The sequence below is a fragment of the Sapajus apella genome, unplaced genomic scaffold (genome assembly GCF_009761245.1).
Source record: "Sapajus apella isolate SASKATOON/1434 unplaced genomic scaffold, GSC_monkey_1.0 scaffold22, whole genome shotgun sequence".
NCBI classification, from domain to species: Eukaryota; Metazoa; Chordata; class Mammalia; order Primates; family Cebidae; genus Sapajus; species Sapajus apella.
This window is the reverse complement of record NW_022436962.1, coordinates 9,929,609-9,947,127: the sequence shown is the minus strand read 5'-3', so window position 1 is coordinate 9,947,127 and position 17,519 is coordinate 9,929,609. Positions and strand designations below refer to the sequence as shown.

The following is a 17,519-nucleotide window of genomic DNA, read 5'->3' as shown; positions in this document are numbered from 1 at the left end:
TCCTTCCTTCCTTCCTTCCTTCCTTCCTTCCTTCCTTCCTTCCTTCCGTCCTTCAAGGCTGGATCATGCAGTGGCATAATCATAGCTCACTGCAGCCTTCAACTCTTGGGCTCAAGTGTCAAGTAATCCTCCTCCCTCAGCCTCCCATGTAGCTGGGACTACAGATGCGTAGCACAATGCTGGCTAATTTTTTACATTTTTATAGACACGGGGTCTCACTATGTTGCTCAGGCTGGTCTCAAACAATCCTTCTGCCTTGGCTTCCCAAGGAGCTGGTACTACAGGCATGCCACCATGCTTGGCTAATTTTTAAAAATTGTTTTTAGAGATAGAGTCTTGCGATGTTGCCCAGGCTGGTCTCAAACTCCTGGCCTAAAGGTCCCCTCACCTCAGCCTCTTGAGTAGCTGGGATTATATTCTCGAGCGACTGTACCTGGCATTTTCTATTTTTTTATGTAGGTCATAACTCACTAAATTTATTTTACAACTCATTAATGAGTCATTATACACAGGTTTAAAAAGACTAGATACATACAAAAGTCTGCAATTGAGTAATTAATAAAGAAAATAGTGGTTTAAGGACTGGAGCCCACTAACTTATTTAGACAGGAGCTAAAATAACTTGCCCTCTTGAGGTGGCTGATCAGATGTTTCAAAGCAGGTTCAATTACTGAATTCTGGCAAGGAAGAAATGGCTGGATTTTAGGGACTGAGCAATAAAGAGTCCATCAGCAAATATTTATAGAACATCTATTAAGTGTCAGGCACTTGTGGTCTGAATGCAAAACAGAAAGTTTAAAAGTTTACAATCTGCTGAGAAAGATGGACATTAATCTGACATCTGGGCCCATCAGAATGTAATTCTTCCAATCTCAAAGATATTACTAGAAATGGAATATCTTGTTAGTTTTTTAGTTTAAGATCAATGTTTTTTTTTCCTATCCCAGGCAAGAGGTTTCTATACTATAATCTAACTCCACAGCAAGTTAGATACTGAATCCAGCTTTAACAGAAAAAAAAAAAAAAATCTGATTTCAAAAAATCCAGCTATTACATAGTAAATTCTTTTTCTTTGAGTTTGCCTTTCTAAGTTACTAACGGATATTTCAGGTTATAATGATCCAGCTTCGGTATTAGTGACTCCCAAAGCAGTCACATTCCAGCTTTTAAAGAATCCCTTGAGCTTGTAAGCACCATAAAAACTAATCTTACCAGAAGCTTCTTCATTCTGAAGTTAATGGATATAAACTATCCTAGTGACCAAAGTTATATTTTAAAAGAAAATGTCAGAAATTTGACACAGTCTAAGACCCAATACCTATTTCAGGATTCCTCTTCTGGAATATGAATAGTTTTTCAATTTGATTCCTGTTTAATTATCTGAAAGACGTAGTCTAAAAAAACTCAAAGCAACTAAAATATGAAACCATCTAAAGCTAATGGAAGAGATAGATTTTAACTTTTTAAGCATTTTTCTGAACCCTCCGTGGTACCCAGTCCATTGTTTTGTGCACAGTGGACATAAAATAATCAGTTCCTCAATCAATGAGATCAAAGTTTAAACACTATGTCTTCACATAATGACAAGAACTAAACAATATAGCTGCATTTCATCATATAAATTATTAAAAGTGGAAACTCCATCAGCGGTTAGCCACAATGAACTCCCTTTGGTTACAGTTCTCTGATGAGTCCTAAAAGTTGCTGGAACGACTTTTCCAGGGTCACTATCTATCAGGGACCACACGTGTATTAAAGGAGAGCTGAACATGTGGGCTTTGGAGCAGGAATTGAATCCTACTTCTACTCCCCAGTTGATATGCTTCAGCTTTCACATCTGTAAAACAGGATAGTAAGAATAGCGAGATAATCCACGTAAAGTACTCTAAACGGAATCTAGCACCCAGCCTGTTCAATAAATGTTAGCTAATATTAATATTAGAATCCAGCCCCTCAACACCCACTTAAGTGTTCTTTCCCCCGCACTGTGCTGCCTCCTTACGTACTCTCCAATATGTTAAAGATGTTATGTGGAATTGCGAAGGTCCCAGAAACTACTTCCCAGGCAGGAGTGTGGCTGAATCCCTCCAGTGAGCTCTGTGGGCCCAAAGGGAAGAAGGTTCTCTGTTTTTCCTTATGCCTGCTGTTGCATAATCTTTTTCCTCCCCAGTTTCAGTAAGAATCAAATGACTCTATAAGAAATAATTCGGCTTTCCTGAGGAAAGAAAGCAAAAAATAAAAAATAAATTAAAAAAACCTCCCAAAACAAAACAAAGAAAGATGATAAAAAGTGCTTCGCAGAAAGGAAGAAATGATGAAGGTGGTGGGGGTGGCGGGGGGGGGAGGAGCAGAATGAAAATAAGGAGGATACAATTACCTTCTATTACTCCAGAAAGATTAAACAGAAAAGATCCTTCTTGGCTGTACAACTAGGATATGGTATGACTGTGGTCATAAAGAAACATCCAAAGGTAGGAGCTCCCCACTACCTAGGTCACAGAATTTCAAACCCACCCATCTAATTCTGGTTCAGTGAAATCCAGGACCTCTCTCCTCTAGGGTACTTCTTTCTGAAAGCCATTTCCTTAAGGCTTTTCCAGAAGCTCTGGAATGTGTCAGCAGTAACACTTAATAACCCACAAGTAAAGCTAATGGCCCTGGGAGAAAATCTATTCCATGGCATGACATGAACTCCATGGACTCAGCGTCTACCCTCTGTGCATGCTCACTAACAACTGACCAAAGTCTCTTGTCAGGAACAGGCATACTCAGGACAAGGGTGGGAGTTCAGAGGAGTTCAGGGTGGGGTCAGAAAGAGGCCAAAGGCCCTCTGCTCTCCCAATCTGAAACACAGTCCTATAACAATCTGAATGTTTCTCCATGGTTGTTCCAATCTCTTTGGATGACCTATGCTAATACTAAGAAAAGAAGCTCAAAACAACATCCTTTAAAATAAAACAGACAATCAAATCTAAGCTTTCATTTCTTAAACTACCACTGTGACCTTTTCCTTGGCACATTTCCATCTCTTACTCTTTTGGATAATGATTTGGGTGGGGGCGTAATGTCTTAGGCCCTGGTTTCTCATGCCAAAGCATTTCTTGAGGTCATTCTGAAGATGAGTAATCACCCCATTTTCCAAGCAGGATACTAAAAGCACAGAATAGAAATGGTATATCTAGGTGATATCCTTAAGTAGACTGTGGGTATCCTTAAGTAGGTATCCTTAAGTAGACTGGGACATAAGGGACAAAAGACACAAAAGCAAACAGGCAACATAAGAGCACAAATCTCTCAGCAGCTGTAAAATGAACTAAGAAGGAAAAGCAATCAATGGCTTGGAACTGGGAGAGAAAGAGGGGAAAAGAGCCAGAATGATAATGTACTTGAAAACATATGCCCTCCTACAATAAGGAAATCTAGGAGCTGGGGGATGGGAAGAATGCCTGTGTGGCTCCCAGATGGCTGGGCCAGGAGGAGGCTGGAAGAACAGGAGTTAATAGAGCTCATCTGAAAGCTGGAAGTGTGCATACCAAGAGGAGGAGGGCAGCCTGGTAGGAAGTAAAACAGTCAGCAGCACTGGTACAGGAAATGCCTGGGGCACTGGGAAAATCGCTGATTAAATATTTTTAAGAAGAGGAACCCAGCAGCAAAGTCAATTCATCGAGAGATCTGTCTAGTTTTAGAACTCTTGGGAGTAGCCTTTAGAATCAAGAGAGGAAGAGGCTCCAGAGGGTTATGAAGATAGCATTTTCTTGACAACTCAGGTGCCAGGGTTGGACCTAAGAAGAGGACAAAGCAAACTTTGGGGGACTCAGTAGAGCCCTTTACTGACAGAAATTAGAATGCATTGCCTAGGGACTGGGATGGAGATTTGCGCCTGGATCAGCTTTCTTCAGCTACAGTGTTGGTTTGCAGCCTCTTGTCTTTGTCCACAGTAAACACATGAGCAGCCATTCCCATTAGTCATGGCCCACATACAGTTGAAAAAAAAAAACAATATTCCTGGGGGAGGGTACCTTCCCTCTTGCCAGTACCCCACTCCCATTGAAAAATCATTGAATCATGAGAAAAAGGATACAGACTTTGGAACTGGAGCTTTCCCACCCCCAGCTCTAATTTCTCACCTAAGCTCTTCAATTTGTCCTCCCCATTTCTGGCTTATACCTTATAAATGTTCCATGCACACTTGAAAAGAATGTGTATCTACCCACAGTTGTCAGGCACAGTATCCATATACATCATTTAGGTCAAGTTTGTTGTTTTTCAACTCTTCTGTATTTTTACTAACTTTTTTGGTCTAGTTGTTTAAATTCTTTGAGACAGGTATGTTAAATCTCTCAATGGGGCTGATGATTTATTTAGTTCCCATTTTAATTCTGTCCCATTTGATTTACATATTTTAAGGCTATGTTATTAAGTATATACTTCTTCCTGGAAACTTGAGTCTTTATTAGGAAATGTCTCTCTTTATAACTAATAATATTTTTTGCATTAAAATCTACCTGGTCTGGCTGAGTGCAGAGGCTCATGCCTGTAATCCCAGCACCTTGCAAGGCTGAGGTGGGCGGATCCCTTGAAGCCAGGAGTTTGAGACCAACCTGACTGACATGTGAAACCCTGTCTCTATTAAAAATACAAAAATTAGCTGGGCATGGTGGTGCACACCTGTAATCCCAGCTATTCGGGAGGCTGGGTTCAACTGCTTGAACCCAGTAGGCGGAGATTTCAGTGAGCTGAGATTGCACCACTGCCCTTTAGCCTGAGTGACAGAACAAAACTTTGTCTCCAAAAAAAAAAAAAAAAAAAAGAGAGAGAGAGAAAAGAAAAGATCTACCTGGTCTGATTTTATTGTAGCTATCTTTTCTTATCACTTTGCTTTAAATCTTTCTTTATCCTTATAAAGTGTATCTGTTCTCTTACAAGCAACATACACTCCAGTTTTCCTTTTTAAAAATCTGTCTTTAATTTGCATAAATCAACTTACACCTTACATTAAGGTTTAAACTCACCAACTTGTGAATTGCTGTCTATTTGTCCTGTCTCTTCTATGTTCCTCTTTCCTCTCCTTTCCTACCTTCTTTTTTCTTCCATTTACAAAACATTCAGAAAATTCACTCTTGTTGGTATACAGTTCTACATGCTTTGGCAAATGCACAGAGTTGTCTAACTGTCACAGTTAAGACACAGAACAGTTCCATCACCTGCCAAGAATCTCTTGTATCCTGCACCTTTGTAGTCAAACTCTCCTCTACCCTTAGCCACTGGAAGTCATTGATCTGTTCTGTATCTCTATAGTTTTGCCCTCACCAGAATTTTTCTCTCCTTCTTTTGAGTTATTTTTTTATTAATTGAATTTGTCCCTGTCTTAGATTGGTAGAGATACTATTCTTTGAGTGGTTACCAAAAATTAACAACATGTATCCTTGAATTGCCAACATCTAATACAAATTACTACTTTTACCATGTTCTGAAAATACCTTTAAACCCATTTCCCTACCCCCTACCCAGACACAGATTCTATTGTTGATTTCATTGTTCCCATTTATATTAATTTTATATATATTTAAAACCTCACAGGGTTGGCCTGGTGTGGTGGCTCATGCCTGTAACCCCACCACTTTGGAAGGCCAAGGCAGGAGGGTCACTTGAAGTCAGGAGTTCGACCAGCCTGGGCAACAGATAGACCCTCTCTATAAAAAATAAGCCAGGCATGGTGGCACACACCTCTTGTCCCAGCTGTTATACTTGAGAGGTTGAGGTGGGAGGATCATTTAAGCCCAGGAGTTCAAGGCTGCAGTGGGCTATAATTGTGCCACTGCAGTCCAGGCTGGGCAACAGAGCAAGACTCTGTCTTACCCACTCACACCCCTAAAAAAAGGAAAACCCCACAGATGATTATTAGTGTTGTTTTTAACCATGATTATTCATTTAGATTTATATTATTATATATAGTTTCTGTTGCTCCTCATTCTTTACTGCATTTCTAAGATTCTATTTGCGATCATTTTCCTTCTGCCTAAATAATGCCATTAAGTATTTCTTTTAGTGCAAGTCTGCTGGTGATCCATTTTCTCATATTTTTCTTGTCTGAGGACATCTTTAGTTTACCATTTTTGAAGGCTATTTCTTTCTACACTTACACTCCATTGTCACCTGCCTTCTATTGCTTTTGTTCCGAAGTCAGCTGTGAACCATGCTGCTGCTCCATTGAAGACAGTAAGTCTTTTTTACCTCTAGCTGTTTGTATTTTCTTTGTATTTCTCCTATTTGGGACTCATGATACTTCAGTCTGTGGCTTGAGGTCTTTTTTAGTTTAGGGCAATTCACAGCCATTATCTCTTCAAATATTGCTTCTAACCCATTCTCTTTGTTCTCTTCTTCTGAGACTTCAAATAGAAGCATGTCAGGCCTACCCACCATATCCCACAAGTCTCTTATGCTCTTTTCTGTATTTTCCATCCTTTTATCTCTCTCAGGTTCAGTATGGATTATTTTCTGACCTTTCAGGTCATTAATTATTTATTCAGAACTATCTAATCTGCTACTTGATCTACACATTAAATTCTTTTAATTACTGTATTTTTTGTACTAAAATTTGTTTATATTTTTAAATTATTGAGATGTAATTCACATACCATACAATTTACCACTTCAAGGTACACAATTCAGTGGTTGTTAGTATATTTGCAAGGTTGTACAACCACCACCACTATCTAAGTCCCAAACATTTCATCACACCAAAGAAAACTCAAACCTGTTAGTAGTCACTCCCCATTTTCCCTTCCCCCAGCACCTGGCAACCACTAATCTACTTTCTATCTCTATAGATTTGCATACTCTGGACATTTACTATAAATGGAATCACATATAATACGTGGCCTTTTATGTTTCACTTCTTTTACTTATAATGTTTTCAGGGCTCATCCATATTGTAGCATGTATCAGCACTTCCTTCTTTTTTATGACTAAGTACTACTCCACTGTATGGATACAGCACATTTGGTTTCAATTGTATAGGCATGCCATACTTTATTTAGGTTTGTTCCATAAATCACTTCATTAACATTTGGGTTGCTTCTGCTTTTTGGTTATTTTGAATAATGCTGTATGAACATTTGTGTACCACTTCTTGTGTGAGCATATGTTTTCAATTCTCTTGGGTATGCACCTAGGTGTGGAATTGCTGGGTCACAGGGTAATTCTATGCTTAAATTTTTTAGGGCTTCAGTTTTCCACAGCATCTGCACCATTGCACAATCACACCAGCAATGTATGAGGGTTCTGATTTCTCCACATTCTCTCCAAAACTCTTCTTTCCTTTTCTTTCTTCCTTTTTAAAATTATAGCCATCCTAGTGGTAGTGAAGTGGTATTTCATTGTGGTTTTGATTTGTAGTACCCTAATAAATAACAGTGTCAAGAATGTGCTTGTTGGCCATTTGTATATCTTCTGTGGAGAAATGCCTATTCAAGTCTTTTGCCGATTTTTAAACTGGACTGTTCACCTTTTTGTTGCTGAGTTATAAAAATTCTTTATATGTTCTGAAATCAGAACCTTATGAGACATATGTTTTGAAAATACCTTCTCCCATTCTATAGCTGTATTTTGATTTCCTTGACAGTGTCCTTTGAAGCGTGGAAGTTTTTATTTTGATGAAGTTCAATTTATTTATGTTTTCGTTTGTTGCTTGTACCTTGGTATCATATCTAAGAAAACACTGCCTAGTCCAAGGTCATGAAGACTTACACCTATATTTTCTTCTAAGAGTTTATAGTTTTAGCTCTTACATTTAAGTCTTTGATCCATTTTGAGTTGATTTTTTTTATTATTTCCAGGTTTGTTTTTATCATTTAATTTCATATACATTAAACATAGCTAATTTAAAGTTTGCATCTGAGAATACCATTACTAGGATCTCCTGTGGGTCTAGCTGTTTCTCTTAGCTTTTGGTCACAGTTCTGACTTCCTCATAGGCCTAATTATTTACAGCTGAGTGCCAAACATCATAATGAAAAATGATGGCAGATATATTAGGCCTAGGATGATAGTATCTTCCATAGTATCTTCTTCTCGAGAGGATTTAAATTTGTTTCTAGCCACTGGCTATCCTAAATCACCTTAACCCAATTAGAGCTTAAGGTAATGTGAAACTAGGCTTTCGTCTCTATGAAACTGTCTTAGTCTGTTTCTGGCTTATCCTTACTTCTTAATTGTATCCCTTTGGTGTCTCAAAGCCTGGGGAATTTTACCAAGGCTACCCCTTCTCAGCCTTAAATTCCAGTATTTGTCCTGCTAGCCCTACAAGTCTATTAAACACTCTGCTCAGCTTTTTGACACTCAGTAATATTTTCTGGAATGGCAGAAGCCTCTTCAAGAAAAGCAGCTCCCATGAAGAAAAAGTGTTGGTCTGAATTTGCTTCTAGAAAAGCTGCCATTTCTAGAAGCACAACTCTAAGTTTAAACTTTGAAAACAGATTGTCTTATGTTTATTTGTAGCCCTTACCAGGCCCAGTGCAATTCTGAATACCTAATAAGAACTAAAATATGTTTTGTATGATATAATGAACAGATACTGGTGATAGTGAAGGCTTGACACACTTATGGTTTTAAGTTGTTCATTTCCCAGGACATGGTAACCGAAGTATTCTGGTAAAACAAAAGAGAAGCAAGCCTGAGGTTTTAAATATGGTTTCACATTACTTCCTTAGGGACTTTTCAAAAACCACACTCCATCAAAGAGAAAAAGGAGGCTAAATCTACCTCAAATAAAGGGCATCTCTGAAATTAGCTGAGTGATTAAGAATCCAGACACTAATCTCAGAGATCCTCTGGTGACTACCAAATGGAGGAACTCTATAAGAAATTCTAAAAACTGGCACATATAAAAGCTCTATATGGGCCATCTGGGGTCTGAGGAAGATTTGGGCATCTAGTTCCTGAGACATATGTGGAAATGTCAGCTTCACCAGCCACCTCAAATTCTGTAACAGCACACTGGCTTTTTCTAAGTGGCACTAGCATAAAAAATGAAAAGAAGTAATCATTGACTTTAAATTCTCTTTCCAATAAGTGGCCATACGCTGTTCATTTCTCCTTCGTGATATATCTGGCATCTGTCTCCTTCTTTTCATTCCCCCTGCCACTGCTACCACATCTCAGGCTCTTACTACCCTGTTCTGGAATTAGATGCCCAGGCTTTCAGAAACAGCAGCAATATTTTATCATTTTTCTACAAGTAGATCTTTCGTCATTCCCTAGCGCTCTCAGAATGAAGTTCAAACTTCTTAGTCTGGCATTCGAGGCTCTTTACGGCTTTGTTTCAGCTGCTCTCCTCATTAACACTCTGATTTAGCCAAACTATTTTTACTCACCACCCTCTGAATAGTCTTCACACATTCCTGTGCTCTCCTTCATCCTGAAGCCTGTTCCTCCATATGGAATGTCCTTTGACTTCAGCTCCCCCTCCCTGCTCACAAACTCCATACTTTTTCATCTTTAATTTCATCTCATTACTGAAATCATTTTCATTCACTAAAAACCCAGCTCAAATTTCACCTCTCTATAACTCTCTGCACAAAAAGCACTTAGTACTTATAGATGCTAAAGCTTAGAGAGGTCAAGCAATTTGTCCATGAGAACAACTATTAATTGGTGAAGTTGGAATTGAACTCATAAACTCCTTCAATGCTATTTTGTCTTATCTGTATTCTCCTTATCTTGTATAATGCCTTGCATATAGTAAGTACCTAATAATTATTGGGTGAAGATAGGGAAAAGAGAGGCCATAAATTTTCACAGCAAGAAAGAGATTGTACAAAAGAATATTCTTGATGTTATCAGTTTTTAAATTCCTCAGATGTATACTGCTGAAAAGGTTGTGATTCCATCTGTTGAAAACAGAATCATACAAGCAGAGCTATAAAAATAAGCTGCTAGAATATTCTGGTTAAAGGAAAGAAATCTAAAACTTAATCAGCTTTTAAATCCATTTGCTGCATTGGGATTGTTGGCAGTTCAAAGGGCAAATGGCAAAAGCATGTCTCACCAAGCACCCTGGCCACAGTGCAGATGGAACTCAGCCAAGGGGTTATCCAGCTAGAAAGCATTACTGCTTTCTCACTGACCCAGGCAGTCCTGTGGAAGCCTTCAACAGTCCATGTGTTCTTTGCTTTGGTCTTGGGACTTAAGGATAAATGAAATGAGGATGGTGGGTAAATGACAAGGGCGGGCACTGTCTTGGGGGCACTGCCTCTCATTCTTGCCCTACAGAGTTCAGGCAACAATCTTCTTGGGGAGCCCCAAGGAAGGGGGTGGAAGGAGGCTGAAGACAATGGGTGCTTTCAGGAGTCCCCTACTACCCAGAGAAGCAAGGAGCAGAGCAAAGGTTCAAATACCCAGGGGAAAGGAAACCACTTCTTGATCCCTTCCAAACACAAGGACCATAATCAAAGAATTGCTTGCTATAGTTATAGCAAAAATAAAGCAACAGCAGGCCTTCCTGCATTCCTGCCTTTCCATGCCAGGCTCTCCTCTCCCCGTGATCATCCCCATCCCCCAAATCCTGGGGACAATTGAGCTGTGTCTCTGGCATGTGTGGAGCTGCAGGTCACAGCCATATTTAACGAGAACATTCATTCTCCACAGGCGCTATAGGGCTCCTCAAAACACCCTTTGTGTCACTGTGCCTTTCTCTCTACCCGCCTTGACACTAATTTAATCAAGATGTCCTTCTAGCTTGTAGATGGGGCGGACTCGTCAGTTCCGCATTCCTCCTGGCCTTAGGGTTTTGCAGCCAAATATTTAGAGTTGAAACCAGCAAGTTGAGAAGATGGGGTCAGGGTCTCCAAGCCAGAGCGTGCGGACCTTTTGGGTAAATTCTGGGCATAAAGAGTGTACTAGGTCTGTGGTATGTTTTTATAATTTTTAGTTAACCTAAATATTCTAGAGGAGCTGAGAAATATTTTCTTAGGCAAGTATACAGACAGTTAGAAGCATTTTTTTTTTCAAAGTAAGAAAAAAGACAAGATTTTATCCCCATATTTTTGGACTTGTCAGCGCTGTTTCTAGAATGCAACTAGAAAAGAGAGCTCCTCTGCCTGTCCTTTTTCTCCTAGTCTGTACTCTATAATTTTGCAAAAGCTGAAAACTTCAATTCTTTCCCAAGAACCAGATTTTAATTCAGATTTGCCTTTCTTAGCTGTTTCTCTAGACCACAGTCAACATCCAGACGAGAATGTCAAAACCATGGTAGGGGATTTAACCAATAAGAAAAATAAAGAAAGAAACCATCTGGAGCCCTGGCCCCACCCAGGTTACCTGGTTCTTGGTCTGATGTTCATTTCCTATGCTGTGGTATCTCCCAAAGAGGGCATCACTGTTCATCAGTAACCCCACCTCGCCCTGAGTTGATCTGTGGATGCCAAGCCAAATTTTTGAAGCGTGAGTATTATGGGCCAGAAGGAGTCAAATGTATTTGAGGAGGGAATGAGGCAGGCCTGGGGAACTCAGACAATCTATCTTAGGAGCCGATTTGAATATGTGTTGAAATTCCTCTGTCAACCATGGATCCAACTGTCATGACCTCCCGCCTGGGACATGTAACCATTCCCTCCATCATCTGCCTGCCAGTTTAATCGGCTCACATCAGCAGCGGCAGAAATACATTCAAAGGGCTATTGTTTCATGACCCACAAGGGCATTTTCAGAAACCTAGTAAGGCTCCAGAATGTAAGAGGGGTATATCCTCTGTAGCTTTTGGAGGAAAAAACTCAACTCTCTGTCCTTAACTCCTTCTTCTCTTGGCTAGGTCAAGTAGGCCATTGACCTGGGGTCAGGGACAACCCTAAGTTCTTACACCAATTTCAAAGTAATCTTCAAGTAATTTTACAAACCAAATTAAACTCCCAGTTATGAAAAACTGAAAAGCTCTTTCCAGCTCCCTCACAAAGCTATACTGCAAAAGTTCACCACCCTTAAATAAACAAACATCTCCTCCATATTGTTTCTTAAAGTAAGAACTGAGCCATTTCCCTTTCCCCTCTCTCTTTTTGCTGACTTCCTTATTTGCCCTCTTTCTCTGGAAAAGCCAGTAAGAAATGCTTCCATGATACTGTCAAATCATAAGAACATGGTCTACAGCTCCGGATTTTGTATTAGAGCAGGTATTCTGAATGCAAGAGAGGATACTAGCTAAGCCAGAAAGTGGCAAAAGTTTAGGGAAAGGGCTAATGGAAGTACCCTATGGGCTATGCAGAGCACCGTCTAATTTGCTCACATCCTATAACCAAATGATGACACATCCACATTGGAGATTAGAAATAGCTATCAGTTGAACAACAGGAATTTGTCCAAGAGAAGCAACAGCTTGTGAAGCATCATTTAATGAAACCTACAATATATTTAATAAAGTCAGCTATTCTTAGAAGAGCAACCTGGGGCCAGGCACAATGGCTCACACCTGTAATCTCAGCACTTTGGGAGGCCAAAGCGGGTGGATCGCCTGAGGCCAGGAGTACAAGACTAGCCTGGCCAACATGGTGAAACCCCATCTCTACTAAATATACAAAAACTAGTCAGGTGTGGTGGCACATGCTATAATCCCAGCAACTTGGGAGGCTGAGGCAGGAGAATCACTTGAACCTGGGAAGTGGAGGTTGCAGTGAGCCAAGATTGCATCATTGCACTCCAATCTGGGTGACAAGAGCAAAACTCTATCTCAAAAACAGAGAAGAACAATCCAGAGGTTATACAGATACCTGTTAGTCTATTAAAAAATGTAAGTTTTATCACACTGCCATGTGTGTACCTATGCAACAACCTTGCATGTTCTTCACATGCACCCCAAAACCTAAAATGCAATAAAAAAAAGAAAAAGAAAAAAAATGTAAGTTTTTTCCTATTTAAGAATTTTTCCAGCATTTAAATCTATAGCACAAAATGTAAACCCTGCTTATTCTGATTCCAAATATAGCCTAAATGGCTCTCCCATCTTTCTTCTCTACTCCTCCTCTCACTGCCTTAGATCAGGACCCCTTTCTTAAATGAACTACTGTAGTAACTTTTTCCCTGTTCCCCTAGTAACTATTTCCCTCTTCTCACATCTCTCTCACATCCAAATATTTCAGAGTAATCTTTCTAAAAGGCAAATCTGCCCATGGCACTCTCTTGGTAAAATCTGCTACTAGAATTGTTTCAGTTAAAAAGCATGCTAAAGATTAGTAAGCAAAGAATGAGGAGAAATAGGATATTGACATAATACCTTCACAAGACATTTATTACAGTGCAAAGGGGAAAGTAGCAACTTTACAGTAGATAAAGTCAGGAGACACCCATCCTCACTGAGTAATCAAAATTAACACCATCGGTAATGGGACAAATCAACAGCAAGTGCCTCCTGATATAAAACACTAAGAAAAATCTGACATCGTTTCTATGATGTTCTTGGCAAAATTGCTTAAACTGAATCCAATCCTGAGGAACCAAACAAACCAAAACTGTGGAACATTCTACAAAGTAACTAGCCAGCACTCTTCAAAACCGTGAAAGACAAAGTGAGACAGAGGAAGTCAGAGATTAGAGGAGGCTAAGATGACAGTTCACCTCAACATCATATGTCATCCTAAATTGGACCCTGAACCAGAAATTTGAATTCTCTCTTCCTCCTGTGCTTCACTGGAAAGAACCTACCCAGAAACAGCAGTCTGTGCTAGGCCACTGACTTGTTAACCGAATTCAGAAACCTGAAGAAAGTCCAGAACTACCCTACTAAGACCTGCATACTCATGATCAGAGTGAAGAAGGCATGAAATCCACATGTTTTTGCCAGTGGGAGCCTTAGCTTAATAATGAGTCCCCATTTGGTACCTTCCATCTCTGACTTGAAAATGCAAAGTAAACACTGGAATCATCCCATTCTACCTGTCCCCATGCCCCTTCCTTCACACACACACACATACACACACGAATCCTCTGTGCTGACTGAGAAAGAATGGAAATAATTACAAGTATGAGAGATTAGTCATGACCACTTCACGAAGTGAAATATGCAAGGGGGAATTTGATGGCTATAATAATTTTAAGATAGGAAATTATTTCTAAGTTTTCTAATGAATGAGGTGTCTATAGCCATAGCACCCTGAACATACCTGATCTAATGTATGGGGTGGCTGACTTATCCTACAAGACAGCAACCTAAATAAGCATTCTCCAATAAGTCATTTCCTTTGTCATTGATAGAAAAATGGATGGGACAGGTTATAATTGTTACAACAGAGTAGGCATTTGGTTTGATTTGCTTTAAATTAAGCTGCAGGCTGCTGAAGGTGAAACATACACATACAATACAACTTGACATTGGGCTGAAGGCAGTATTTCAAGGTTTGAGTGACATTACCAGGAGGTTTTCTGGCTAGAGGCCCCTGAGGGAGCATTCACTAAGTCAGGGTGGCATATCTGCAGTACATAGACCCTGAATTTCCTGCATGAGTTCAAGCAGACATTACTAATCAAGCACATCATTCTGTCAAACTAGTCGCAGACATGTCCCTAGGATCTTGCTCAGCACAGAACCTTTCTCAACTATTAATGTATTGAAGTTAGCATATAGATTAAAATCTACTTGGCATCCCTGATGGAGGTTAATTTGCCTTAATTCAGAGTCTTGGTCCTTGGTTTTTTCAGTCTCCCAGACTCAGACTCAGGGAGAGTGATTCAAGTTCATCAAGTTACTGGGGACCAAATAAATGAATACAGTCATAGATGAATCGATGATAGATATATAGATGATAGATAGATAGATAGGAAATGGATATGATTTTTCAATGGCAATAACTCTTCGATAATGAGGGGAAATGCTCCCTTCTTGCTGTTGTAATCCTTGGGAAAGTGGTTTCATGAATATGAAATGAGAGCAAAAAAAAAAGGTGAAGAATTTTAAGGGCTTTTCCAACCAAATGTGTAGACTTATCTGAAATATATTTCCTTTCCCACGAAAAAAATAAAGTAGAAAGTGTTTCCCGCGGCCATCATCTAAGGGACCTGAGCACCTCTGGCTCTTCGATTCCCTTTTCAGCTTCCTAGGCCCATGTTTTTCAACTATGAGTGTCTGGAGGTGAGCCAGACAATACAAGAAGCCGCAGGATAAACATGGTGACATAGGACATCAGTGTTTCCTTAGGATCTGGGAATAGGGGAAGAGGAAAAGGAAGAACTATGATATATATCAAATGCCTTTTACATCTGCTAATTAATATTTAAACTGTTTTGAGATTTAATTAACAAACCATAAATCCTTTCCTTAAATTGTATAATTCACTCGTTTTTAAGTATATTCACAAAGTCATGCAACCATTATCACTATCTAGTTGCAGAGCACTTTCATCACCCCTAAATGAAAAGCCATGCACATTAGTAGCCATTCCCCATTCTCCACTTTCCTGGCACCTGGCAACTATTAATCTACTTTTCTCTGCATGGATTTGCCTACTCTAGACATTTCATATAAATGGAATGCTACAGTAGGTGGCCTTTTGTGCCCAGCCTCTTTCACCTAGTATAATGTCTTCAAGGTTCATCCATGTATCAGTACTTGATTCTTTTTCTATGACTGGATAATACCATTGAATGGAAATACTAACATGTTTGTTCATTCATCAGTTGATGGACATTTGGGTTGTCTCCACTCTGGGGCCATTATTAATAATACTGCTATGAACATTTGTGTACAAGTTTTATATGGACATATGTTTTTATTTCTCTTGGGTATATACCTAGAAGTGAAATTGCTAAGTCATATGGTAACTCTATGTTAGACTTTCTGAGGAACTGTCAAATTATTTTCCAAATCAATTACATTTGCACTAGCAATGTATAAGAGTTCCAGTTTCTCCACATTCTCACCAATATTTGTTATTAACTGTATTTTCAATTACAGTGATCCTAGTGGGTATAAAATGGTATCTCATTGTTTTAATTTAAATTTATTTGATTGCTAAGGGTATTGAGCATCTTTTCTTGTGCTCATTAACCATTTATTTATCTTTTTGGGGGAAATGTCTATTTAAATCCTTTGCCCAGGTTTTAATTGGGCTACTTATCTTTTTATTGTTGAGTTGTAAGAATTCTTTATATATACTAGATACTAGACCTTTGTCAGATATATAATTAGCAATTATCTTATTCCATTATATGGTTTTCATTTTCACTTTCTCAGTAATGTTCTTTGAAGCACACAAGTTTTATAATTTTGATGAAGTTTTATTATGTATTTTTTCCTTTGACTGCTTGTGTTTTAGCTGTCATATCTAAGAAACCATTGTCTAATCCAAGGTCATAGGATATTTTTTAGCTTCATTGAGGTATAGTTTATAAACACAAAACTGCACATACTTAATGTACGTATTTTGTTGAATTTGAACATGCATACACATGGGATACCATTTAGTGCAATCAAGGTACTAAACATATTCATAACTTTCAAAAATTTTCTTGTATTCTTTTATGTGTGTGGTCTTCGTTTATTGTTATTTTTGTGTATGGTAAGGACACAACACGAGATCTATCTTCCTAACATGTTTTTAAGTATACAATGCCATATTTTAACTATAGGTACTATGTTGTACAGCAGATCTCTAGAACTTTTTCATCTTGCATGACCGAAGCTTTATACCCATTGAGTAACAATTGCCCATTTTCAACTCATTCAAGCCCCTGGCAATCACAATTCTATTTTCCTCTTCTGGGTGTTTGATTATTTTAAATATCTCATATAAGTGGAATTACCTAGTGTTTGTCCTTCGGTGACTGTCTTATTTCGCTTAGCTTAATGTCCTCTATATTCATTCATGTTACTGCAAATGGAAGGATTTCCTTCATTTTTTAGGATGGAATAATATTCCATGGTATGTATATGCCCCCACTTTCTTTATCCATTCATCTGTTGACAGACATTTAGTTTGTTTCCATATCTTGGCTATTACAAGTAATGCTACGGTGAACATGGGAATGCAGATAGTGCTTCAGGATCCTGATTTCAATTCTCTTGGATGTATACACCCAGAATTAGGATTGCTAGCACAGGTAGTTCTATTTTTAATTTTTGGAGGAGCCTCTATACTCTTTTCCATAGTGGCTGCACCATTCTCTACCTTCCCACAACACTGTAAAAATAGCTTCAATTTCTCAATGTTCTCGCCAACACCTGTGATATGGTTTGGCTCTGTGTCCCCATCCAAATCTCATCTTGTAGCTCCCATAATTCCCATGTATGGTGGGAGGGACCCAGTGGGAGATAACTGAATCATGGGGGCAGGTTTTTCCCACACTGTTCTCATGAAAGTGAATAAGTCTCATGAAATCTGATGGTTTTACAAAAGCGAGTTTCCCTGTACAAGCTCTCTCTTCTCTTGTCTGCTGCCAAGTGAGATGTGTCTTTCACCTTCTGCCATGATTGTGAGGCCTCCCCAGCAATGTAGAAAACTGTGAGTCCATTAAACCTCTTTCTTTTGTAAATTGCCCAG

At 39.1% G+C, this 17,519-nt stretch overlaps 1 protein-coding gene and 1 long non-coding RNA gene across 8 annotated transcripts in view; one reads left to right on the top strand and one right to left on the bottom strand.

The window, feature by feature from the left end:
- LOC116558812 overlaps window positions 1-7,443 on the top strand; it is a 23,116-nt gene extending 15,673 nt beyond the window's left edge. The window contains exons 2-3 of the long non-coding RNA XR_004272175.1: window positions 500-512; window positions 7,365-7,443. This is a non-coding gene — a long non-coding RNA (uncharacterized LOC116558812). The remainder of the gene's footprint in view (window positions 1-499; window positions 513-7,364) is intronic.
- Window positions 1-17,519, bottom strand: part of SRGAP2 (SLIT-ROBO Rho GTPase activating protein 2) — a 266,495-nt gene that overhangs the window by 81,980 nt on the left and 166,996 nt on the right. The gene's annotated exons all lie outside the window — the stretch shown is intronic.